The sequence below is a fragment of the Anser brachyrhynchus genome, assembly GCF_964034855.1.
Source record: "Anser brachyrhynchus genome assembly, chromosome: 11".
Lineage (NCBI taxonomy): Eukaryota > Metazoa > Chordata > Aves > Anseriformes > Anatidae > Anser > Anser brachyrhynchus.
In genome coordinates, this window is record NC_137706.1 from 11128910 (window position 1) to 11153526 (window position 24617).

The window sequence follows — 24617 nt, forward strand, 5'->3', positions numbered from 1 at the left end:
AAGGGGCCGGGGCGCGGGTGGAGGCGGTGGCGGTGCCGAGCACCTGTGAGACCCCCAGTCCCTGCAGCTGTGCAGGAGGAGCCTGGGCAGATGGGAGGGCGATGCCCTGCTCCCATGCCACCTCCAGCAGAGCAGGGCACTGCGGGTTTCCAGTCTGCTGGCTGCCACGCTCCGCTTCCCAGCGGCCTCACCCCGCCTGTTGGAGCTCCCCGCAGCTCCCCGAGGAATCTGTTTCTCTCCAGTTGCATCATGTGCAGAGCAGACCTTCGTGTGTTCGTAAACGCGGGATCCGTGTGGGCGTGCGAGCAAGCACAAGGTGCAGGGCTGACAGGAGCCTCCTTGCTTGGCCTGCTGTTGGTACGTGGGCTTTGTCCCGCTCGCAGTGACAATCAGCCTGGGGCCACCGTGTTGCCGTGGGTGGTTTCTACGTGCTGCTCCTCTGCTAATGTGCGGCAGCGATGCCGAGCTGGTGCTGTGTCTGGGCAGGAGCAGCCTACAGACGCCCTCTGCTCTTCCAGGAGCCCCGCAGCTCCTGCTGGTGGAGCGTGCCCTGGCCTCGTGTCTGTCCGTCTGTCTGAGCAGCGCTTTGGCTACTCTCAGGTACGCGCATCTCTGTGTTCATGCCTACAAAAGTTCATTTGCGCCGCTCGCACGCGCGGTGTCACCGTGCCCCTGAATCCAAGCGGTCCCGGTGCGCCCACGGGTCGATTTTCTTGTCGATGCACGTGGCGAGCAGGGGAGCTGTGGGGCTGGCAGGTGCGCGGTGCGGCCTTGGCCTGCGCCCCGAAGGGTTGCTCCTGCACATGCTCTCGGGGCGCGACGGGGGGATTTTGGGCACCAGGAAGGGATTGGTGCATGCAAGGAGGGGCCGCGCTCAGCAGATTTGGGAGAGTTGCTGAGATCAGCAAGATGTTGGGGAGATATCTGCAAAGAAAAAAACAACGCAGAGCATGAAAATCTGGAGCAAAGGCTGGTGGGGATGGTGGGTCGCGGGGCGAGAAGCTACTGAGTGTGTCAGGGAAGGAGACTCCTGGGGCAGTCGGCTGAAGCTTGTAAAATGAAGGAGTGGCGTGGGGAAGGCGCGTTGTCTCCATGTTCTGTCCAGCAGCAGACCTGGGGTGAATGGTTCCAGGAAGAGGAGCGGATGCTCTTCTGCGTGATGGGTTTGAATGGCCGCAAAAAGCCGCGGGTGCTGAACGTTTACTGGTGCTCTCGGGTGCCTGGGCGCGTTTGTGGAGGAGGAATGCTTTGGGCGCTTGTTTGGGGCAACATCTTTGGCTTGAGGAGACCCCGAGGGGGGCCGGAGCCTGGGAAGTGTCACAGCGTGCTTGGCTGCTACGCTCCTGAGCAGCCATCTGCTGCTGGCTGCCGCCAAAGCCCGCGTGGGAGCTGGCTGGACCTTCGGTCGTACCCCGTACAGCCTCGTCTGCATTTTGCAGTTCAAATTGTATTTCTGTCACCGATTCAGCTGCAGAAGCCCTACCTGTGGGTAGAAGTGCCGAGGTGAGGTAGGGATTGTGAAGGCAGGGAGCAAACGTCATCCAGCTGCACCGGGAGGCCAGCCGTGCTGCTTTACCTGCACCGATTCGGGCAAAACCACGCAGGTGGAGGCACAGCCGGGAGGGGCTGAGCCCCGTTTGAACAGCCTGGGTCCGGAGGAAGGTCTGTGGGGTTTGGGCTGGGGAGGAAAGCTGCCGGTACCCATCTACAACGGCACGCGGGGTCTGGAGAGCGAGCGGAGGTACGTGCCGGCTGCGGGAGGGCGACGGCTTCCTCCCCGCCCCGAGGCAAACCCTGCTGGGAAGCGAGAAACTCGCTCAGAGCGAAACAGGAACGGTCACGGCGTGACTCAGCCCAACCTTTGGGCTCCGGCAACCTGTCCTCCGCTTCACCCTGCGCTGCGCCCGCTTCTGTCTGGGCTGCGGTGCGTGGCGGGGAGGCTGCTTTCCGTCCGGGGAGCGAAGAAGAGGGGCAGGGATCCCGCGTGCACCGAGCCGCCAGCCCGCGGCCAGGAGGTTTCGATGTGCCTTCCCGGCTGGATTCAAGAGCACTTTAGCAGCGAGTATTTTTTCTTGACAAGGTACTTCGGTGCCACAGGCACATCGCCGTTTGCCCCTCCTTCCTCTTTTGTGCTCTTTAAATACCTCACGGTAGGGTGTTGCAGCCCTCGAGTCCTTGCCGGGTGTAGAAGGGAGCCTTGCGTTGGTTTTCCGACATCCTCTCACATCTGTGCGTCGCGGCAGCGAACCGAGCAGGAGATGTTTGCCGCTGTGACCAGATGTCTGCTGTGGTTGCTGCTGCCCGGGGTGAAGCTGCCATGCTGTACCCGGTGCCGACAGCCCCAGCACCCTTTTTCTAGGTGTGTATCTGCGCTTGGCCGCATCCAGCCCTCCCCGGCGAAGTGCCCTGGCCCCCCACGTGCCCTCCTCTAGCTTGGGCACAAGTCTTGCAGGCGCTGCCCCTCCCCAGATATGTTTGTGGGGGCAGGATCGGGAGCCTAATGCTCGCAGGGAGCCTTGTGCTGCTTCGCCCGTCTCCGGTGCGTGCGGACCAGTGGCTGGGCTTGCTGATGCTGGGGCACGGCATTTTGGGGGGGGGGGCATGGCATTTTGGGGGAGCACGGCGGTGCTGGCCGGCCAGGGGACGTCAAGCATTGAACAAAAGAGCCTCCCAGCTCTTGGCTGCTGCTCCGGCTTTGTTTTGATTGAGAGGTTGTTCAGCAGGAGGAGGGCGTTTTTGCTGACGAGTGTCCAGATGTGACGCTGCTGCAAACGAGGAAAAGGCAAACAGAAGCCGCTGGAGATGCGGCCCTTCAGAAAACCCTCGCTGCGTCACATGCGCTGCGGTTTCGGGCAGCGAGGGGGGTGGGTCTGGTCATTTTGGTCAGAAGCCACCGGTGCATTTTCGCCCTGCATTTCCCCTCCATGTAGGGACGTTTCTCTACTTTGGATATTGCATTTTCTTGCAGCTTTGCATCTCAAAGAGGTTGATGCTCTGTGCAGAGCCCAGGGACTGCTGTGGGCTTGGACCCGACCCGATTTTGGGAGCAGCGCGTTGCACGCGGCCCTCAACCCTGTGCCGCTGTCTTGCTTCATCCCGCTGGTGTAAGCGGCTCCGTCTCCGCCACGGTGTCTCAGCCATCGCCAGCTTCTGGCTTGCCCCCTTCTTGGCTGGCTGATGACGGCACAGGTAGAGCGGCATGGCACATTCACGTCGCTCGTAGCTTCCAGCTTTGTTGTCCGCACACCATTTATTGGCCTCAGTATTTACCCCGCTGTGGGCAGATCTTTTGCTCTGATACCAAATGATTCAAGCAGCTTCTCTGCCTTAACCTGCAAAACCCTCCGAGCTCACTGCCGTGCCGTGTGAGGCTTTGGCAAGACCCAGGCCACTCTGACGGCGAGTCCCATCGCGCTGAGGATGAAGAGGGTGCCCTTGGAAGCTGATGTGACTTCGTGCGCTTGCCCCAGCCTCGTGCTTGGGCGTACGCTTGAGATTTTGACCCGTGTGTGAGGGATGGGCAGTGCCCATCGTGGGCTTGCTTCTGTCGGGGCTGAAGTGAGGAAGGAAAAGCTCCAAAGGGAAAACACTTGGTGCTTCATGGCTGGCTGCGTGCGTCTCGCTGTGCGCACGAAGGCCGGTGTCTGTCCCCTCTTGTGCCTCGTCTCCCGCAGGGATTTGGGGGCATGCAGGGCAGCCCCTCGTGCGCCCGACTCCTGCGCTCCCAGCCCAGCGAGCCGCTCGAGGCCGAGGCTTCGCACCGCTCCCCACCCTCGCCCCGGCTCCTTCCAGGGAGCGGCAGCTGGAGCGGCTTTGGCAGCCCCGGCCGAGGCCGAGCCAAGGGCGCCCGGGAGGCGGCGGGGAGCGCGCGGCAGCAGCTGCCGGCTCCTCTCGCTGCGGTTTCCTTTCTCCAGCCATGCTTGAGTAAGCCGCCTCCGGAGCTGCTGACAGGGCTGCGTTTGGAGGCCTTGGAAATTACACTGCTCATTTCCTTATCGTCCCCTGACCTGCAGTGCAGAGCCTTCTGCTGCAGGAACAAGGCGAGGAGGGGGCACGCAGCCAACATGTGTCAAGAGCTACAAAGGAGGAAATTGGACTTGTTCACTTAAAACCATGGGGTTAGTCTTTGAGTTTTGGCTCCTACTGAGAGGTTATTTATATGTGTGCATTTTTTTCTTTTTTTTAAAGCTGCTAGATGTAGCAGGCTGGGAGTTTTGGCTGATCCCACCTCGTAAGATTCCATAGTGGAGGCAGGGGAAAACTGCATCTCCTCCCGTTGGATTTCCCCGCGTTAGCGCTGGGAAGGAAGGGCGAGTCAAGGCGCTGAGGTAGCTTCCACGCACGACCCGTTTGCGTTGCCGTAGCCGACCGAACAGCTCCGGGGTCTCACCTCAAAGCGCAGCCCCGTCGCGGCGCACGTCCCCGGCGCTCCGGAGGCGAGGACCGGCGGCTCCCCGTCGAGGCCACGGCGGTACGAAGCACGGCCGCGCTGGAGGAGCTGGGAAAGCACAGGGGCAGAATGGCAACGCGGGAGCGAGGAGGTTGAAGGAGGCGGGGGGGCTCCGTGTCGGGGGGGTTTGCACTGGGTGCACGCTGCTTCCCTGGCTCAGAAAAGCTATCAGTCCGCTCCGTTGCGCGCTTTGCGGCTCCCCAGACACTTTGCGATTTGAGATTTGGATGAAAAGGCCAGCGTGTGACCTATCCTGCTGACTCATGTGCCCGGTTTCTCCTCCAAAGGAGACTCCTTAGCAGATGGTAACTGCTTGAGATGGGTCAGATTTGGAGGCTAACTGGCTTTGGTAGATTCTCTTGTGTTTGTTGCTTTGCTTCCAGGCTGGCGGTGGCTGCTTATTAGCCTAATGACCCCTGCTACACAGCACCATTTATCTGGCTGAGCGAGATTTCTTTAAAGGAAGATTCGCTGGCGTCTCCAGCGCTTCGCAACCCCGAAGGCTTCAAAACCGGCGAGCTGCTCTCGCAGCCCTTCCGGGGAGCTGATGCAAGGGGAGTGTGCCAGGAATAATCCGCTAATGAGCAAATCTGCTCCTCCACCTGGCAGCCGGGGAGGCCGCTGGGAAGGGCTGCGGAGCACAGCGCTCTCTGCCTTCTCCCTCCCCTTGCTTTTTAAGGCTGCTTCATCAGGCACTTGCCACCTTCCCCAGGTTTCCTGTGGGTGCGGTGTCCTTGGTGCCATTCACTCCCCACGCCGTTGTGGCTCTGCGTTCCCGCTGCTCTGCTGGAGCTGCGATATCTCATCTGTGAGCGCGGGGCCACGGCCGGGTGGCTTCAGAGCACCCTCGTTGGGCAGCCGGGCAAATCTGTGGCCGACCTCATGGCCACTGAGCCAGAGGTCACTGCGAGATCCGAGCTGACCGAGACAGTCCCGGGTCCGTCCTGGCGTGCTGTGGCCAGGCATGTCCCTTTGCAGGATGAAGTTAACCACAAAGCTTTTTCATACACTGTGGTAACAGTGCGTGCTCCTATCTGATGATGTTTCCCCTGCTCTTGACACTGAAATTGGTTTAAAACTCGTTAATTGTCTAGATTGATCTTAAAATATTGCCTGTCCCTTGTGCGCTTGGGGTCCCTGGAAACACGCTGCAGTGAGTCGCACGGGGAGCAAGCAGAGCAAGCAAGAGGAGGTCGTCACGTTCCCCACCCCTTCAGAGGGCTGGGATGCGATGCAACTCCAAGGCGGTTTGCGTCCAAGAGGAGTCCTCGCTGCTCTCGGTTGCCCTTCCTGGGGGTGAATGTGGAGCCGCTGCCGCCTTCTCCCTGCCTCAGTTTCCCCCCGCCGCAGGGAGCCGCGGCGCCGTGCTGAACGCAGCGGGATACGCGCCGGGAGCCGGCGGGCTGGCAGGTGCTGCAGGTGGGGAGCGCACAATTACAGCTACAAATGGTGGTTGCATTTTTTATTTTTCTTCTTTTTATTTTTTTTTTTTCTTTTTCCTACCCCAAGCCAGAAAGCAATTTCATTCCAGGAAGCTCGCTCCCCCAATTAGCTATGTAAATGCGATGTGATTTTTCCCAGGTGCTATGCAAATGAGCGCTGTTCCCAGCGTCCCCTCTCGCCCCGTCCCTGCCTCCAGTCGTTCGGGTGCCGGTTCGCTGCCTTTGTGCTGGGCGCAGCCCCTCTCATCCTTCGAATGGCCGGACGGCTCAGCCGGGGCAGAACCGCACGCCGGCTGGCCCAGCACGGAAACCTCCACGTGGTGTGGTGGTGGAGCCGCGCCGTCCCGCGCTGGGCATGCCGAGGGATGCAGCTAACGCAGCCGTACCGGCTCTGAGCGAGTATTTCCAGCTGGCCTGGCAGCGTGGGAGCCCTCCCTGCCCTCCCTGCTCCTGCATCTCCTCCGGCACAGATGAGGTGACCTTGGCGAGTCCGAGGGAGCACGGGCACCAAAGCCGAGCTGGGAGGTAGGCTTGAAAGAAGAGGAAAGCTCTGGGGCGAGGCCGGGAAACCTCTTTTGAAGGCTGAAAAGGATCCTGTAAGGGGAGGATGGCGAGGAGCCAGCGAGCTCTTTGAGGTGGTAACGAAGTCATCAGCAAGAGCTGGCAAAGCCAGCCCGGCCCGGCCAGGGGAGCCGAGAGCATCTATGGGGCGCCTTGTGAGCGGGGCGGCGATTCGGCGCTTCGCGTGCTGTTTGCTGTTCTGTGGCTTGGAGGGGAGGAAGGCAAGCGTGTATATATATCACAGACCTGAGCAGTTTGCTAACAGGAAGGCTTCTTCTTTTTTTTTTTTTTGCTTAGCATTAACATTTCAAGGCACAGGAACCCTTTAGGTATTTAGTGTTTTATGGTCTTCCAGGCTGGCTATTAATACTCCACTTTGTGTACAAGGGTGAAGGGAGCTGGAGGGGCTGAGCCTTTGCAGGAAGGGCTGTGAATGCCCCTTTGAAGGAAAGCAGCCTTTCCGTAGAAACCCTACAGCCACGAGCAGAGCATTTTGTAGCTGCCCAGACTTGGGGGAAGAGCCACGGCCCCTGGCGAGGTCGGATCTTGCATTGAAAAACAACAACAGAAAGGCTGTGTGCACGAAACCACCCTCAAATGTGCCTGGTCAGCTGGGATCGCTCCTGGTGGAGCTGTGTCCCAGCCGGGAGGCAGCAGGTCGCCGCCGCCGAGGGACTCGCAGCCTCCCTTCTCTACCACCTCCTACGGCCGCAGAAGGCAGGAGCTCTTCCCCGATGGGTAACCCAGCGGGAGCTCGGACCTGCACGCATCCTGCCCGAGTGGGGCTGCGCCTCTCTGTAGGTGGGTTTGGCACGTGGGGATTAAAACCAAAACAAAAATGGCAATTCTGGGATTTCCAGGCTGCGTACTCGGCGCAGCCTTGGCTCCTGGCAGGAGCGCCTCCCTCTGTGGGGCCCTTCAGAGGCGGAGGGCGCGGTGGAAGGGGCAGCGGCAGATCCCGTTTTTTCTGTTTTTTCCTGTGTGAATGCGGGCTGCTTCGGGGTTCCTGCTGCTCTGCCTCTGGGGCCTGTGCGAGCCCTCGGGTCGAAGACCCCAGGGAAGGGGCTTCCTCGGCCGCTCCTGGCTGAGCGGTGCCGCACCTTCACGGCGTCCCTCGCGTCTCCAGCCTTCGGCGGCAAGAACGAGCGCGACCGGGCTCGCAGGTGCCTGGTGTCTGGGCAGGAGACCAACCGCCTCAGCCTGCGGCCCACCGAAGCAGCCAGATTTTCTGGGCAAGGCGGGCCGTGGTTTGGCACGGACTCCAAACTTGATGGCACGTAACGAGAGTTCAGCTTGGCAGGGCTCAGTGCCGGCAGGGGGATCTGTTCCGAAGCCACCAGCGCCGAGCAGAGTGTGTGGGATTTTGGTGGAGCTGGCCGTTCCTGGGCAGCGGGACCCCTACTGCGGTGCCTTCGGGAGCCCTCGTCCCTGGTCAAACCTTTCCAAACCCAGCACCGAAGCGGTACCCGGAGGTGCTACGTGAGACGGGCCCACGTCGACAGAGCGCTTCGAGCATCGCACGAGCAGGGCTATTAAAACCCAGTCTCCTCTGGGAGCTGATGGCCTGATAGGGGAGATGGGAAGAGAATCGCTTTCAATTTCCCATTGATCCTAACGAGCCTGCGTGGGAGCCTGAGATGGCCCGGCCGCGTCGGTGGCTATTAACGCCGGCACTCAGCGCCGCTATCAGGACTGCTTTACTTCTCAGTTCTAGGAAATCGAATAAAGAGAAAACCACTTAGGAGGATTTTAATCAGAACTTGGCAGAAGAATTTAAGGAAATCCAAGAAATCTTCTGACAACCCCGCTTCGTGCTGAGACTGCTGATGAATGGAAAGGGTGAAAATAGGGGCTGCGGCCGGCGCAGGGCTGGGTTGGGTTTCTTCTGGCCCGTTAAAGCGGATCATTTAGCACTTCTGCTGCCCGCATGCTGGGAGAGGGGACCAAGAAGTGAGCTTTGTTCCCAGCGCTGGAGGCTTGCTGTGAGCTGATGAAAGGCATCCCAGATCTGCTGGAGATGTCCAGCACCAGCTTGGGAGAAGAGGATGGCTTAATTTACAGAAATAACTGCTTTAGTGGCCGTGCAGATCGGGGCGATAGTGTGATATGGTTGGGTTTCTTCGAGAAGTTGTTGGTAGCAGGGGTAAATGCTGGCGGGACTGGGGAATGGTGGTGTGAGGTCCAGAGCATCCGTGGATGGCCAGCGAAGGAGAGCTTCCAGCGGTGGGTCGTGGGGTCTGCAGCCAGCCCAGCACCAGAAGAGCTGTCCTCCTGCTCAGACAAAGCCGCTGCTGCGATGGGAGGCTCATCTCAGCCCTCCAGACCTGGTCGAGAACTGGTGGCGACTCTCTCGTGGTGTTCTCGTGGCTCGAGTTCCTCATTTGGGGCTTTGACTCTTCTGTGATTCCTCCTGCAAATCTTTATTTTGGGAAATTTGATTAAAAATCCATGTAGCAGTACGAGTTGCTTGACCAGCGAGGGGAAAGAGAGCTGCAGGAGCATTTTTGTGCACGTGTCCGGCAGATGGGTAACCCAAGGCAACTTTTATTTCCAATTCCAGGTGAGGTGAGCATGTAGATTTGGTTTATGAGAGCAACCCCCCCCCCCCCCCCCCCAAGTTGTTTATTTATAACGGGCTTTTCAAAACTGCATTGTACTGCTGCTTTGTGTTTTATTGATACTCCAACATCTGGACTGTTCTTCTAAATGTGCTTTCATCCAAGAAGAGGTGAAGGGAGTGAGAGCTGTTCTGATAAACCTGCCAAAAATAATCTTTGCTTGAGACAAAGTGCCGCTCTCAGGGCTTTCTCTTGTAAAACCCGTTGTGTGTGGGCATGACGAACAGCCGGAGGAAGCCCCCGAGTGCTCCCGCTGAGGGTCACAGGACTGTAACTGCTCTGCGAGCGCATCTGAGTTTGTCACCTGCTTGGCGAGGTGATCGCAGAGCGGCCAGGGAAGATGCGGGGGCTTGCGTCTGGCTCCATGCGAGGAGGGGCCCGAGCGCACGCGGTCAGGCTGGTGGGGACGGCGAGGAGCCTGCAGAGCCGTGTGTCCCCCTGCGCACCGAATTGCTCCGCCAGGACAACGTCGGATCCTGCGCCAAGCCAAAGCGCCGAGCCCGACAGCTGGCAGAGCGTTCGGGTGTTGGGGAGGCAGCGGTGACGACGCGACACAGATACCTGCGGGTATGGTGTGAGAGGGGAGCCGTCCGAGAAGTAGGTTGGTGCGGTACCGGCGCTGAGTGTTTGGCGCTCTGCACCTGGGAGGTGCAGGGCTGAGCTGAGTGCAGCAGCCTCAACTCTGCCCCCTTAGTCATGTTCCTTCTGGCAGTGTTTGCACTAAAAATCACACGTCCGTATGCTCTGACTTTGTTTGACAACTATGGCGCAGTGACAAGGAGCTACACTCCTCCCTGCCGAGCCGTGTAGGTACACGCAGCATGTGTTCTCCAAAGCGGCGTGGCCGTGAAGCAAAATACTTCCAAAATACAGTAATGCAGCAAAACCGCATAAAGCCACGTGCTTTGGGGGATCTGCCGGAGGGAGCTCCGCGCTCTCCTGACTCGCAGGGGCTCCAGCCCAGGCCTGGAGACGCGCTCTGCCTCTCCTGTCAGCTGCCGCATCAGTTGGGCTGGGCGTGCGCATCCCGTCACGCCATGGGGTTTGTGTTTGGCATCTGGCCTTCCCAGGGACAATGTCAGCGGCCGTCAGATCCCGGTGAGCAGTTCACCTCCCGGGCCTTGAGCTTGCCACCGCTGTGCTTCATTTAAAACGATGGCGGCGCCGGAGGGAGCGGGAGCAAAGCGCGAGCGCAGCCGGGAGTTGTTGGAGATGTGCGGAGGACTAAAACTGGGACCAACTCTGAGCGCCTCGCTTCCATAAACGATTTTGCTGCTAACCCAGAGGAGGCCCTCCGAGCTCCGGAGGGAGCCACTGTTTGGTCGGGGCCAAGAATTCGGAGGGGCTGATGGATCCGTCCTGGCTGCGGGCTGCAGCGCGGCTCCAGCCCCGGATTTATTGCTGTTGGCAGGCGGTCGCGCCCGGCGCAGCTTCTGCAGCTTGTGCCTTCCCGGGGAGGGGGGGGCAAACACTGTTTGCTTTTTCTAGTCTAAAATTGAAATCTCAGGGTTGTGTTGCTCATTTGTTTTCTGTTCCCTCCGTTTGCAGTTTAGTCTGAGGGCTGACCTGCTCGAATCGCAGCGGGATGCGGGAGTGTGGACGTGAGCAGGGTTGTTCTGGAAGGCGCTGGAGGTGGCTTCCCCCCTGTCCAAGCCTGCCTTCATGTCTCCGACTGCTTCAGTGCTCTGCTTCCTCCAGCTATCCCCAAGGAGGAAGCACGTGGACACGGTTCCACCTTTGGTATCTCATTTGCAAAGCGCCTCAGATGGGCAGTGCCATGAGGGCTGGAGATGGTTGCTCTGGGATTCACCGGTAAGGGAGGCACGCTGGTTCGGTGACACGCTCCTCTTCACCTGCCCCACTGGTGGGGTCTCCACCAACGCCAACTCGCACGGGAAAGCAGCAGCATCAGGCTGTGGGCACCTCTTGGAAGACAGGGAACCTCGAGGGGAAATCTCTTTCCAGCACGTGCTCAGCGTGGGCTCGGGCATGGGAGCTTTTCTGCGTCCTTGTGCGGTCATTGGGGCGTCGCGGGAGGTGTCCTGGCCACGTCCTCCCACACTGATGCTCGAGGGTTTGTGCAGCCATGTGGGGAACTGGGTCAGGGAAATGATCCAATTAAAAGCTATGCCGAGCAGCAAAAAAAAGGCAGGTTTTAACCAGGCGGGTTCCCAGGGCTGCACAAACGTGTTGGTAAAAGAGGGCTTGGGGTAGGAACGAGCAGGGTGGAGCACGGCGGGATGCTTTCTCCTGGTGTTGGTGCCAGCGGTCCCCGAAGACTTGCTGAACTTGTGCTGGTAGGCAACCACAGGGGCAACGAGCCTGGTGAGAGCTGGCGAGCCTTCTTTTTCTTCCTGGAAAGCGCAGCCTTGCTCCCCTGCGGATGGGCTGAGGTTGCAGGGCTGCCGTCGCTCACAGAGAGCATCCTTTTTCAGGGGGCAGCTCCTCTCCGGAGGGCTGTGGGTGCAGGAGGGGAACGCTGCACCCTGGCTGCCTGGTGCCAGGGGGGTTGCCTTCAGTAATCCCGACTAATCCTTTAATCTGTATCAACACTGATAGGTATTAAAGCAGCAGATAAGATTCAGACCGTGGCTTCAAGCTCAGCGATCTCCCCACCCTCTTCCAGCTAAATCCGCGTGGATGGTGCTTGCCCTTAAGGGGGCCGTGCTCGTTTGCCGAGCGGCTGGAATGGGTTGAGCGGGCGGATTAGCCGCTCCCAGCTGGAGCACGTCCTTGTCGCAGGGCTCCAGCCTGCCAGACGAGCCCATCGATCCGTCCGCATCTGCTCCCAAGCCCCGTTGGGCTCGGTGACGGACATCTTGTGCTAGGAGGAACCTCTCCAGTGGCATCTTCCTCTGCGTGTGGCCAATCTGGAGCAGATCCGCCTCCTGCTGCCTTTTCTCTCCGATATCCTCCTGGAGGTGAGCCTGATCTGGCTGTAAACGCCTTGCCTGTACAGCATCTGGGCACCTTTGGTTCCCCGAATGACGGGGCTCAGTCCCAGCACTCTCCCGTGAAGATGAGGCCCTGCGCCTGGTTGTCCTTAGGCTTTCCCTGTATCTTCTGGGCTGGTAACGCTGGGAAGAGCAGCTCCCCGTCAAGTTCACTGTGCAAAGCAGGCCGTCCCTGCTGGTTTTGCTCTCCTTTCCCCATCCTCCTCCAGCTTCTCCCCATGTGTATGGGATTGCTCCGAGTTTGCCACCGGTTCTCTCATCAGCAAAGCCATGGTTAATCCTTCCCTTAAATCCTTTAAGCTGTCAGCAAACAAACCCCTTCTTAAACTTCTAGCACGCAAGCCCTGCTGGGACAGAGCCTGGCTCGCAAACCCAAGGTTTTATTTCTCTTCCCGGATCCTTGAGCTCCCATTTTCTGCCAGCACCGGAGCTTCTGCTCCCCATGGCTGCAGCCCGGTGCAGTGGGTGGCTTGATTGCGGCATGACCTGCAGTGATAGATCCTGGGTGTGAAAATTCAGGTTCCTAATTACCTAATGACAGGTTCCCGGCGTGCCGCCGCCTTTGAAGTCGCAGGTGAAGATTTGTTATTTAGATGCGGGGCAGCTCAGGCTTCAGCCCTTCGAGGAGCCTCGTGGAGCGTGTGTTGCTTCTGCTCTGCTTGGGCTGGACAGTGCAGCTCGGGGGCTACAGGCTGGAAAACTTGGCTCCCTGTACGTCAACCCACAAATCTGTACTTAGAGGTTTCACTCCGAGCAACGGTGATGATGGTGTGTGGGCTGCTTGGGTCTTCCAGGCCTATGGATTCCTTCAAAACACAAGGTCATGCTGTTTTGGTCCGGGTTTTCAGAGGTGGTTAGGAAGGGCGCTTTGGTTATTTGTGCGCCCTGTTTTTGGGGAGCTCTGAATATCCACCCTCAGAAAATCGGCTTCCTCTGAGGTGCTCGGCAGAACCCGAGGGAACAAAAAGCACCAAGCACTTCTGAAGTCGCACTGCCGTCGTTTCCTGACTTTCTCTTCCATGTAATTCAGTTTCTCTCTTAAAAGTCTGGATGAAACGCTCTTCGCAGTGCTAAGATTTGCATTGTACTTTCTCTCTAGGGCTGTCAAAGGAGCACCACGAACCTTTTCCCACTCTTGATCCCAAGGGGAGGAAAGGCTCTGATGCTCCCCAAGGAGTACGAAATGGCATCGTGTGCTGAGTACTTGTGTCTGGGGAGAAGTAGGGAGAAGGGAGTCAGAGAGGTTAACACGGCGGTAGCACCCGTGAGAGCTTGCGCCCCGCAAGCCGAGATGGTTTTCTCAGCGACTCCCATCCAGCTGGTGCCAGGAGCACGAGACGACCGCCAGCACCAGCCCTTTGGCCGCACCGGCAGCAAGATTCGGGGAGCAGCCAGTGGAGCCGTAAGGCTGCCAGCGCCCCGGGGCCGATGTCGGGGTGAGTTGGGAGGGGGCTGCCCCGCTGGCAGCGCTCCTGCCTGCTGCTCTCCATCGCTCTTTCCAGGAGTGCGAGGGAGGATCAGCCTCCAGGCATTACATGCTTTAACGCAGGCTGATGTGCTTGCTCACCTTCCGCAGGCAAGCAAGGGCTTGAACACAAGCCGGTTGCCTGCATCCGAGTTGTTTTTTTTTTTTTCATAGCAAACAAGCTGGGTGATCTCGGCCGGGCTGTTGGCACTGCATCTTGCAGCATATGACGGATAATCGGCCTGGCTCCCCGCCCGCGGCGGAGGCGAGGCTCCTATCGATAGGTGACCCGGAATGGCACGCGGTCCGCGCAGGTCGCTGCGTCGCGCCTCTCTCCTGCCCCGTGGCGCTGCCCCTCCGCAGAGCTCACCATCGCTCCTCGTCGCTGGGCGAGCGCGCCGCGACCCAGAGCAATCTCGAAGATCTCCACATCTTTAAAAGCCTGAGTTCGGAGAGCAAAGGGAGGTTTGGTGTTGGTTTTGCTGTAGTGAAGCTTGGGTTCTTAGTGTTTGCCTGGTGCTCAGACTGGGGGTGCATCAGGTTTCCAGCCCGTAGGGGTTAGAGTGTGCCAGCAACCACGTGCTGCAAGCGGGGTTTGTGCATCCCTGCTTAAAGCTGATCCTTTTCCTCCCCCATTAGAAACAGGGAGATCAACGCAGCAAAACTGGTCTGGAGTCTCCTTGGTGGGTGCAGGCAGGGGAGAAACTTCTGCTCCCATGCAGGCTGGATAGGACCTGGCTGCTTTCTAGCGTGCGGCAGCTTTCTCCTCTCCTCCTCCTGAATTTGAAGCCCAGCTCTCTGGGGAGGGGGTTTTGGATCTGCCAGCAGGTTTGTTAACCAGAGCCAGAGGATTTGGGATCTGGCCCAGCACTTGGGAAGGATTCAGCTTGCCCCTGTGCTGGATGATGGATCACCGGAGCTGAGTTTTGGGGTGTCTCAGGCTTTTAGGAAGCAGGGGAAATGAGCAAAGGGAGCGTTGTAAATGTGACATCCCAGTGCTGGTCTGGAGGCGTACGTGCTTGCAGCGCTTTCCAGCCGGTGAGGATGGAGCAGCTCTGACTTCCCTTGATCTCGGCAGGCTCGTTAATGAGCTGAAAGCCATTTCATGTCGCTGGATGAACTGCAGGCGGATTCGCTTGGCGGGGGCACAGTCAGGCCCTGAGCTTTGTGAGCGCTGGCAGGCACCGGCACTCACTATAAACAGAGCAAAAAATCACCGTATTGCTTTATTCCAACAGCAGCAGGAGCTGCGGTGTGGGGAGGCTGCAGCCACCGGGCCTGGCGGGGCTGCCGGATACGACGAGGAGGAAGGTTAGGCGAGAAGGCTGCAAACCATCCGGTGGCCTGTTCCCATGGATGCTCTCCTCACCTGTCTGCCTGCCACCCGAGGCTGGCTTTTCCAGCTGTGGATCAGACCAGTAGCTCCCGCTCGATTCCCTTGCCTCCGAGGTTTTTGCTCCAGCTGTCGGTGCTGCTGTCTTGGGGCTTTTCCTTCAGCACCTGCTCCTCGTGGCTGAAGGATGCAGCAAGGCCCATCTCTGTCCCCGTTACGGCTCCTGGCGCTGCTCCACTTGCTCCTGGCCGGCGATCTTTGTGTGGGTTTCTGCCCTCCTGGCTCCTCCGCTTTCCGTCCCGTTGGCAGGAGGCTCGAGCTCTGGTCCCCGCTTGTCCGTGGTGGGGATGCTTTCCTGAGCCAGGGGCTTGCGGTGGCTCGTGGCTCCTGGGAAGCGTGCGAGAGCTTTGTCACACGGGGAAGGGTCGGTTGCTGCATCCCTTCCTCTCTGCTGCCCTACACCTCCTCCTCCTCCTTCTCCTCCCTGCCGTTAATTGCTTAGCAATTGCTGATGCAATTAACACAAGATATGTCTGCAGCCTCCACGCTCGCATCCGCTCTCCTCGCTCTCCTCTGCCTGCCGGGGCGAGGAGGAGGCCGAGCAGCACCTCAGCCAAGCGGCACAGGTACCGCTGCTTGCTGGCCTCCCGGGGGGCTCCTGCAGGAAGCAGGAGCTGCTCTTTGTGCTGCACTGTGGGCAGAAGTTGGGCTCCCCGCCGCGTTCGAGCTTCCCGCAGCCTGCGCCGAGGCTTTCATCCCTGCACGCCTTGAGTTCTTGTGCCAGACTCCCCCCATCCAGCATCATTGCTGTTATCTGCCAGCCATCACCTTTCTTCTCCGAGACGGTGCCCTTCGAACGCGGGTGTTCTGTCTCCTGCCTCCACGACAGAGAAGCGTATCTCGGCGCTGATGCGCCCGCCGTCTCCCTTTCTTGTCCTGGCAGGCTTTGCTTCCGCGCGCGTTTGATCCCTGGGGCAGCAGCCTCCCTCCCTGCCTTCAGGTCCGGAGCAGCCCGATGCCTTGAACTGCTGCTCTTTGCCTTGGAGCTCGCAGCTGGTGCCTGGGGCCCTCTCCTTCAGTCCGTGTTGCGCCTTGTGTGGCTTTTCCCAGCTAAAGCATTATCCTTCCTTTCCATCGGGTACGAGGCAGGAGCGGGTGAGTGCTAACGGATGCGCCCGCTCTGTGTTTTCAGGGTGTAGCTGGAGGTCAGAGGGGTTTATTGCAGGGATCTGGGGGCAGAAATGTTTTTTTTTTGCTTCTTCAGGCTGAAGTGGAGGTATCCAGTGCTGTTGGCCAACCATTGCGGTAGTCAGAGGTCTGTCCCGTAGGTAACGGTGAATCCTCTCCTGCAGGGTCGCGGCACCCATGTGTGACAGGTGGTGACAGTGGCATTCCCGGGAGGGTCTGTGATGCCCCAGTCGTCTTGGTTTTGTGTTTTTGGTTCCTCCACACCCCAGGAACCCAGACTTGGAAGAAGATCCCAGTTTAGGAACCAAAGATGAAGAATTGTGGGGGTGTGGGGGATTTGGGGACGTGTTCCCGAGGAGCCTGGGGACATGGTGCTGTGGGGCAGCAGGGTCCCTGTCTGGTAAGGACTCCCCTTTACAGAATAATGCCTGGCCGCGGCCTCCAGGCCAGCGCTGAACCCTTGGTGTTTACTCCCCGATGCTGGGACCGGGGCGAAGCAGCCCGACGCAGATGCTGCTGGTGTGGTGCCAGGCACGGGCTGCCGCTGTGCGGGTGCACCGGCTCCCCCCGACACGGGCTGAGCACAGCAGCTCTCTGCCAGGCAGCGCTCGGCGGAGAAAAGAGGGCAGCAGCAGCCTGGCCACAAGGGTTTGGTGCTAAAAATGCCCGTCTTTTTATTACCCTGCTCCTTCTTGCCACATTGGGATCGCTTGTGGTGGGCTTGCTCTGTCTGACAGCATCTTTGCTTTGTTTTAGGGGTGCCAGCTACAAATCCCACGCACCAGCCGAGCGTGACCCGGGCTGCGGTTCCGCCCCAGCGTGCGTGCCCATGTGCGCGGCAGGGTCGTGGTTCCCTGGGTGGGAAGAGAAATACTGCCTGTCAGGCACGGCCACTGCTGGCATGGGATGGGATTGTTTTCGGCGGCGACCATCTTCTGTCTCGTTAAAAGCAAGTGTCGGGCTTCGTTCTGTGGCGAAGGAGAGCAATTACTCATTAGCTTAAATTTGGCGATGGGTTTCTCCGTGCGCAGGCTGAGAAATGCACGGTTGGAGGGTAAAAAGCTTCCTGGGGCTTATCTGGGCTGGAGGAGAGCTTTGTCTGGGTGGTGTCAGCGTCCCCTTGCTCCCATCCCTGTGGAGCTTCTCAGGGTCCCCCTGCTTATTTGGATTTCAGATCTTGAGCTCTTTCCCTTGCTGCAGACCAGAGGAGCTGATGAAGCAGTCACTTGAAGATGTTTTTCTATTTTTACATCGAGTGCTCTCAAGGAGAAGCATGGCTGCAAGTGTAATAGCGCTGCCGTTTGAAGCACAGAGCTGCTCTGCGCTCTTACAGGTGCTGAAAACATCCCGCCGGGCTGCGCCGCGCTCGGCCCGCGCCGGAGGCAGCAGGTGAGGCTGCGGGCAGGACGAGCACCGGGCTGCTCTGCCTCCAGCTCTTCTCCCCAGCTGCCCCGCGAGCGCTCCTCTGCTGTCGGGGCTGGCAGGTTTGACGAATTCGGGCTTGACGAATTTCCCGTCTAAATTGCCGTGTCCTGCAGGCACCGACACCTGCCTGTTCCCAACCTGAGAGCCGCCACCGGATGGACAGGGGCAGCGCGGCGTGCGTTGACCTGAGCGTGGGCGTTGTCCCGCGCTGCTTTCAAAGCAGGGAGTTTTGGAAAGGTTGCTGGGGTGTGGGGAGCTGGGGGAGACGCAGGACCTGCAGCGCAGAAAGGCAGCACGAGGGAAGGTGTTTGTCATCTCCTGACATGGGTGCGTGATGCCGTCCTCCTCTTGCTTGCCCCCATCCGTGGATATCATGGGATTTGGCTTATTTCTCGCTCGCTCCCCTCCTGTAATCTCCCGATCAGGCCATCAGACAGAGCTGGCTTTGTGACTAGAAACCACGAGCATCTCTCCTGGCAACTCGAGCAAAACCTACAAAGAAGAAGAGATAAGAGCCAAGCGGGCAGCTTCCTAAACGTGCAGCCTGCAAGGACTGGGACGTGAAAATCATACCAAAATAGCTCTTTAATATTAAATAGATGGAAGGAAGATGTCTCCTCTTGCCTGAGGGATAAATAGATCTGAAACTCCTTGTAGACTTTGCCGCTTATCACATTGAAATACGTCTCTCTCGCCCTGGAATTGAGCCTCTCCAGGAGCCTCGAATACCCAACTACGACAGGCGCGTGCAACGCTTTTGCGACGTGCGTGCAACGTGCCGGCACGACTCCGAACGCAGCGCCTGGCAGACGGGTTTGCTTATTTCCCCCCAGATCCGTAGTGGCCCGGACAGGGCAGAGAGCCGCGGCACTTCTCGGCGTGCTGCCGGGGCAGGTGCCCTCCGAGCAGAGCTCTCAGGCGGCAGAGCTGCCCCAGGAGCTGCGCCGGTGCCTCCGGAGGTGCGTCCTGCTTTGCAGAGACCTCGTTTCATCTCCTTCCCTTCTATCCCCAGCCCCAAACAGATTTTCTACGCCTGAGTGCTGAGCGCACAGCTTGGCTTCTCCTGCCTCGGAGCCAGGAGGCCACGAGACCTTAAAATACCCAGCGCTGCTTGTAGCTGCAGGCAGTTGGGTTTCTTGCCCAGGAGAGCTGCTTAAAACACACTCCAGCTCGCCAACTGCTGTTTGTAGATAGGCCGCTGAGATGAATGAAGGATTTTTTTTTGTATCTGCTTGTTTATGAACCTCCTCGTCCAGCAGTGGAGGGACGTGGGGAGGAGGAGGAGGAGAGCGGGGAAGGATGAAGGATTTTCCCGCTTGGAAAGCACTCGTGTGCTCAGGAACAGTTTCACTGCCAGGAGGCTGTGGCCAATGCCTTTCTTAAACATTGCCATCCTTAATTCATCCCATTCCTCCTTGCTCTTACCCTCTGCATCACCCTGCGCAATTCCTCTCCTCCTGCTTGTTTTCATTCCTCACGGAATTGTCGATTATGGCCGTGTCCCCTGTTAGCTGTCACTGAACCAAGTTATCCATATTTTTAGCTCTTTAATTGCCTCTTCCAGATCAATCCCTTCAGCCTCCTCCTTGTTTTTGTCCTCTTCTCGGAACTTCCTCCAATTTATCCGTATCCTCTTTGGGAACGAGATGTCCAGAGCTGAGCACAATCGCTGCTCTCCCGGCAGCCACCAGGACAAAACCATCAAATTCTCCTCCTCTGATACTGCGTCCAAACCGAGTCGGGGCTGGGAGAGGCGAGGAGGGTTTGGTGTCCTGAGCAAAGCCCCATCTGCTGCTCCTGCACCAGGTCTCCCGCAAGCTGCTCTCGCCGCTTCAGCTCCTGGTTCTGAGACTGGTCTGCATCTGGTCAAGCTATTTTTTAAGATTTTATAGTCATAGAAATACTTCTAAGGAATATTTCTTAGAAATACTAGAAATACTTCTAAGACTTTGTGGTCTTAGAGATACTGCAGCCTTGGAAATACTGCTGCCGGATATGTCCTCCTCCTAAGACTTTGTAGTCGTAGGGATACTGCGGCTTTCTAAAGAGAAGAACTTGGACTGTGCAAGACTTCGTGCTTGGATGAGCATCATTAATTAATGAAACGACTTAATTATTAACGCTCCCAGTTTGCACGCTGCCGTGTGTGCCTGTGTAGTCGTGCCATGGTGCGAAGTGCTGGGGCTGAGCAAGGTTTAGACTCGCGAGATTGAGGTAGGAAAACTGGGGGGAAAAACAACGAAAAGGGTGAACCAAGGAAGCGGAGCTGCGCCGTCGTCCTGCCGCCGGCCGAGCGGCCCTGCCAGCTTCCCGCACCCAGCAAGCGTCTGCCACAGGCTGAGGTCGTTAGTGGCTGATCCTGACGAAGGTTTTCTGTGAACTTCTGGATTCCCATCACCTCCCCAGGGCACGTAGGGAACGCTGCGTTCTCACCTCTTCCAAGACAGCAAGGTCTTCACCTGCACACTGAAAGGTCTTCTCCAGGAAGGACCGGGCCTGGGGTGTTCCCAGCCGGTTTGTCCCGATGCCTAGGATGTGCGGATTTGGACTTCAGGGTGGGCTCTAGCTTGGCTGTTCGCAGCCCCTGCGTCCTTCGGCCGGGTTTTATGTACCTGGTGGTTGTCAGCCTGCTTTTAAAGGCTGCCGGGCCGCTTTGTTTGGTTTGTGAGAGGCTGGCCAGATGCCATGGGAAGGAGGGGGCCAAAGGATGCTCGCGGCCATCTGCGGTTGGGCCCTGCGTGTCCACCCAGCTCCGTCCTCCCTTGGCCTGGCATCCCAGCGTCTGTCCCCTTCCCTGCACTGACCTCGCAGTGTCGGAGCGAGCCGTGGTGCTTTTCGCAACGCCTGCTGCGCCTCCCGCTGGAGTGCAGACGGGTTGGTGGCGGCAGGTGGCCCGAGACCCAAACCCGTTGTCACCCCGCAGGGCTGCCATCCGGGCCTTCTCCTTCCCCACTCCTCCTGCTCATGTCACCTGTCCCCTCTGTCGCTGCTCTTTGCCACCTCTCTCCTATACGAGGCACTTTTTTTTTTTCTTTTGCTAGAGCAGCTCTGGTAGTCTTGTAAATGGTTGGAGCGGGTGACTCGGTGCCAGCACGTCTGTCTTGGGTACTATTCCTGGCTTTATTGAAGGCACAGAAACATGCAAGACTGTGGCTCTGCGGCGTCTGCCTCCTCTTGATCTCGAAATGCTGCAAGTGCTGAGATAAGCCTGGTTGTGTTCAAGCAGGGATTTACCCAGCGGAGAGCAGCGACGGGGAGAGAAAGCACGGCGCAGGTCTGCGGGGGGGCGGCGATGAAGCCTGGGGGCTGCTCCCGAAAGGGGGCAATTTCCCAGCTCTGCTGCAAGGATGCACGTGGCTCCATCCCCCGTGTGGAGCTGAGACCTGGTGGCTTTCCTTGGGAAGGGAAATCTCTTCTGCTGGGCTGCTGGTTTCCCAGGCGTCCACCCCAAATCTCTCTGCCTGGTGGGCCCGCCTTCTCGCAGAGGGCAGCTGGGGCAGCGCCGCGATCCCTGAGAAGCGGGAGCCGGTTGCCTCATTGCTATTGTCGGGAAGAAACCGGAGAGACCTAATCCTGTGGTTTTGGGCTCGCTGACTCCCTCCCAGCTCAGGGCTGGCACCGGCGATGCTGCACTTGACCCAGCAGCTCCCAGCGACGAGCCGGCGAGGAGGGAAATCTGGGCCAAGAAACGCTCCTTAGAGGACTCTGCACGCTGAGCAGCAGGGGCTGGAAAAATCCTCATCTCCTACCCAAACAGCATTTAATTATGCATTAAAATGTCTGACGTGAGGCTTGAAGCTGGCTTTTGTCCAGGATGGGGAAGGGGAAATTTCTCCTAAAACATGTTTTTTTTTTTTCCTCCTATCTTGATGTCAGCAGCCTCCCTCTCCAGTGGGCAGGAGGGAAGGGCAGTGGGCGGCAGCACTGGGGTCGGGGCCTGGGACCCTGCTGCCAGCTGCGTCCTTGCTCCCAGGGTTGTGCCAGTGGCATTTGGTGACACTGGGGTGCAGGACACGGTCCACAGGAACCTTGCAGCTCCTTGCCACAGAGATGCTCGACTCCTCCTGTCCCCAGTGTGCTCTGCAAGTGGTTCATGCTCTGCACACCCAACTTTGGGGGTCAGGGTGGAGAAGAACTCTTAGAAATCCTTGGAAAGCCGAGGTCACCTGCACGGGGCAGAGGCACCTCAGGTGCCGTGGTTTTCAGGTTTGGAGATGCCAACCAAAGGTGCTCACCTGAGGGATGAATCTCCTCCACGGTTACCTCACCTCAAGGAGACTGAAACTCTTGTTCCCAGGCCGTAAGATGAAAAAGCAGAGCTGCTGGGGATGCGGTGACCAGGCAGGACAGGAGTGACAACACTGAAGCTCCCAAACGCCGGGCTGAGCCTTGCGAGGACGTGGGAAGCGTTGGCTGCAGCCTCAAGCAACTCTTCTGTGATGGAGCAGTTCTGGTCCGCATGTGGTCCTCGCCACCCAGGTTGTGACCAGCACTTACACTCTTTTATTGTCTCCGGTTTTGCAGGACCCTTCTAGACGAGAAAAAGGGGCCGCCGTGCTGCCTAGCCGGTCAGCGTGGGGCAGCCTGACGCTGCCGCGCGTGCACGAGCAGTCTCACGCCGCGAGACGCTGGCTGACGAGCGCGTCGCGGTGCAGCTCCGCCGGCACGCCGACACCGCGCGGCCGCTAACACCTCTGCCCTCCGAGGTGCAGTGCCGGTTGCCCTCCTGGTTTTTGGCGCACCTCTTGGCTTTCGGTGCTCAGAAACGCACTGTTCGTGCCTGGATGACTTTGGTTACTGGGAGCGAATGAAAATATTGATAAATACCAGTCCTGCTTTTACCCTGCACGAAGCAAGGTGGTTCAGAGGTTGGCACCAAAACTAGCACCGTGTTTTTATTTTTTCGTGCCCATCCCTCTCTCTCCCATTAGCCGATCGCTGCCCTGAAGACGCAGCGTCCTCTTAACGGCAAAGGACGCTAACGAGGCCGCGGCGGCGGAGCCCGTGCGGCTCCAGGATGGCAGGAGCTGCATTTTCCCATCGTGCTGGCTGCCGCTCGCTGGGCTTGGCTGCGTTCCACCTCTGTCCTCGGCGGCGGTGAGAGCACGTTCCTCGTGATGGGAAAGCCTCCGCGAGGAACACAAAGGGCTTTCATTAGCGAGGCTTCAGCTGGGGCGGGTGGACGGCCGGAGCCGGCATGGGAAACATCGTCCTGCTTGAACTCTTGTTGGAAGACAAACAAGCTCCCTCCGGCTGCGTTTGCGCTCCCAAATCTTAGCACCTACCCTGCAAGGAAAGAGAAAGAAATTCCCTTCTGCCAAAAGGGGATCCCGGGCCCAGGAACACCAAGGGATTTGCCCAGGGGAGTGTGTGTCGGATGCTGGAAGCCACAACAGCACAGGGCTTGCTCTAAGGAGCCTGCTCCATTCCCCAGCCCCACGCTCGCTGGCTGGGGGAGATGCCAGAGGCACCAGCACCTCCTGGCACCCGGCCCCGTAGGGAATGGCACGGCAGAGGGTGAGGGTGGTCGATGGTACAGGGGCCCCCGTGCCACGCAGTTTTTCACACGGCGAGACTAACGAGTGCCTGCCTCTCTCCTTTCCCACATCAGTCCTCGTGCGCTGCCTCTCTGCCCCCAGCCTCGAGCAGGCGAATCGCCTCGCCTCGATAAAGCAGGAGGATGAAAAGCTGCGGCACTGGGAGATAAGAGGCATGTGGGGGGTGGCGGGGGGGAATTTGGGGATTGATCTGCCTGCCCGCTTCTTCCTCTGCCTTGGCTTTCAGGTTTGTCGCCTGCCTGGGATGTGTCCCCAGCTCTGGGGGCTTTGCTCCTGCCCGGCCCCCGGGCTTTTTTTGCTCTCGAGCTCTGGGCAAGAGCAGGCAAGCTGCCTCTTTTCCCAATGGCTGATAAATGAGGCTCTGTTTGTTCCAGTGCAGGGTGAAATATGAAATCCCATAAAGCCTCCTCGCTTATTAGAGAGATCGCAGCGAGCTGCTTATTATGCGCTGTGGCGTAATGCAGATTACAAATGTGACCAAGCGATAATTAGCAGAGCTGGAACTGTAATTAAACGCTCCTGTGCTGCACTGTGGTTTCTGTTGCAAAGTGGAAGGAAGCTGAACAGTTTCAAAACCCACAGGTGCCCTTCCTCTCCTCCGCACGCACAAGCAAGCAGCTGGCCGCTGCTCGCAGGCTCAGGGTGCTGGGGGCGAGGGCTCCACCGAAGCCAGGCATCCCTTCCCTGCTCCTCTCCACGTATTTTATTGCAGCGGATTCGGAAAACATAGCGTTCAGGAGCAGTTTGCTTTCTTGGACCCCCTCCAAAGGAGCCTGCTGCCTCCTTCAAGCATCTTTCTTGCCCTGGATCCGCTGAGATGCACAGGATGGGCTTGGCGTGCTTGGGGGGCTGAGCTGTCTGTGGATGAGCTTTCTCTGCCAAAAACCTCCTGCAGGACTAGCTGGCCCTTGGGTGGCCTCGGAGGCTGCGCCGGAGACCTGGGGAAGGGCTCCTGGGGGAGCTGGTCCTGCCGGCACGCAGAGCAAGCGAGCGCGGTCCAGCCACTGCTGCCTTAAACCTCCGGGCCGTCGTTAATGCTTCGCGGGCTGGAAGCGCTCCGATGAGCCATGCAGGAGGAGGACGGATGTGGGAGGACACGGCTGGAAGCACAAACATCCACCAGAGCCTGAAGACCTCCGCGTTGTCCGAGAGGGACACACTCGTGTCCCCTGCTGGCAGACGCGATCCGCTCCGTCAGACGGTTACTGCGGCGCAGAGGTCTGCTGCTCGTGCCTTTGCTCCTTCTTGGGTGCTTTGCATCGCCGAGGATTTGGAGAGGCTTTGCAGCTCACCTGGGGGTACGGGAAGCTGCAGTGTGGCCGCATGTAAACCGTGTGGCAGGATGGTGTAACGTGTGAGCTTCCACCGGTGCCGAGAGTGTGAACAGGTAATTTTGGCAGCTGGCGCCAGTTGAGGCTGACGATTTTGTGCTCAGTGGTGTTGGCCAAGTTGAGCCAGCAGTGAGGTTGGATGTGGCCATGGGGGTGTCTGTGTCCCCTCGGTGACCAGCAAGCTTGGCCTCTGCAGGGCCGTAATCATCTCATCTCAGCAGAGGCTTCGGAAGACATCTCAGTGCAGGGCTGGATGCTGTAGCGAGATCATCCCCTGATTGAAACCGAAACC

General features: G+C 58.7%; 1 protein-coding gene and 1 long non-coding RNA gene across 6 annotated transcripts in view; both read left to right on the forward strand.

Moving 5' to 3' along the window:
- On the forward strand, positions 1-24037 carry LOC308200896. Its single transcript, XR_013955898.1, has 3 exons — positions 1-357; positions 519-600; positions 16768-24037. It is a non-coding gene; the product is annotated as an uncharacterized lncRNA (long non-coding RNA).
- ZNF609 (zinc finger protein 609) overlaps positions 1-24617 on the forward strand; it is a 54961-nt gene that overhangs the window by 12903 nt on the left and 17441 nt on the right. The gene's annotated exons all lie outside the window — the stretch shown is intronic.